Source organism: Trachemys scripta, chromosome 7 (genome assembly GCF_013100865.1).
Source record: "Trachemys scripta elegans isolate TJP31775 chromosome 7, CAS_Tse_1.0, whole genome shotgun sequence".
NCBI classification, from domain to species: domain Eukaryota; kingdom Metazoa; phylum Chordata; order Testudines; family Emydidae; genus Trachemys; species Trachemys scripta.
The window spans coordinates 99,407,659-99,409,146 of NC_048304.1; positions in this window are offsets into that span (position 1 = coordinate 99,407,659).

The window sequence follows — 1,488 nt, forward strand, 5'->3', positions numbered from 1 at the left end:
CAGGAAGTACTGGAAATCTAATGGGGAAGGTTGACTGAGCTTATAGTATTTCAGCCTGATTTACAGCTCAAAAAGTTTCAGGTAAGCATTCAAACTAGTTTGGGAACTATGAACAGTCTAGTTCTAGACCTCTTGGTAAGCCTTGGTATACAAGACCTGATCCAACTTCTCTGAAGTCAATAGGCCTCTTTCCCTTGATAAAGGGAATCAGATCAAACTCAAAGTGTATAAGTGAGTTTTATGATTCGCTATGGATAAGAGCCCATGGTAGGAGACAGTAGACAAAGATTAATCAAATGGCCTTATAATTTTGGTGATTTCCAACAAACTTTATTGAAAGCAATGAACAAAAAACAAAATAGTGATTTTGTTGACATTACATGCATAGTTTTATGGAATGATACTGCATATAAGATCACCTTTACTGTACATAGCTTTAAATATAATAAACCTGTTGTATTAAGCTTTATAAAAGAGTCCATCAGATGCAACTGGCCTTCAAATGTGCCTCTGCTTGGTACTTGGAAAATTGTATAAATAATCTTTAAAAAACAAGTCTAACAAAAAGACTAAAATACACTGGAACTTCCACTGTCATCTCTGTGTTCCAGAAATACAACTATGAAAAAAAACCCAAAAAACTCAATGCATTAGTATGCCTATATCGACACTATGACAACTAACTCCATGAACATTCAGACCACACTTCGATTTCTTATATTCATGCTGTCACATTGGTACAGAGTGACAATGATTCCCAAGGCATGTTCAAGGCCTGCGCAATGAGATAGTATAGATAGATGATTATTGATCATTTCAACCACAAGATATATATAACTAACTGTATTAAAAACATACAGAGTTGAGTGTTTACCAGTTAAAATTCCTTAGAGTACAAAGGGCAGTAGTTGTTATTGGAAAGGAAACAAAGAACCTATTAAACACAAAACATGTCTACAGCTTTGTCCTGATTACAAGATAGCCAGCAGCATTGCTGAACACATTTTTAAATGAACTTCATATTGTTTACATGCATGTGTTAAAGATCTGCTGAATATCTATTTGAGAGAGAAACATATTTAAAATACTTGATGGGAGTTCTATTATCTTGGGTATTTTTAGCCTCTTTTCCACTCAGAGAAAGATCGGGGGGTGGGTAAACTGATGCATGGTTAATTTCATCCTGAGCTTGATGGCAGATCAATTGTATATTTCCATGGTGTCCACTCCACCCAAGCCCCTTGCACATTATAATTAATTGTTAAGGTTGCTACTTAGAGCTGCACTTCTGTTGCTTACAGCTCATAAAATCATAGAGTAACAAGGTTGGAAGGGACTCAGAAAGTCATCTAGTCCAACCCCCTACTCAAAGCAGGACCAATCCCAATTTTTGGCCCAGATCTCTAAATGGTTCCCTCAAGGATTGAACTCACAACCCTAGGTTTAGCAGGCCAATGCTCAAACCACTGAGCTATCCCACCCCCCCCT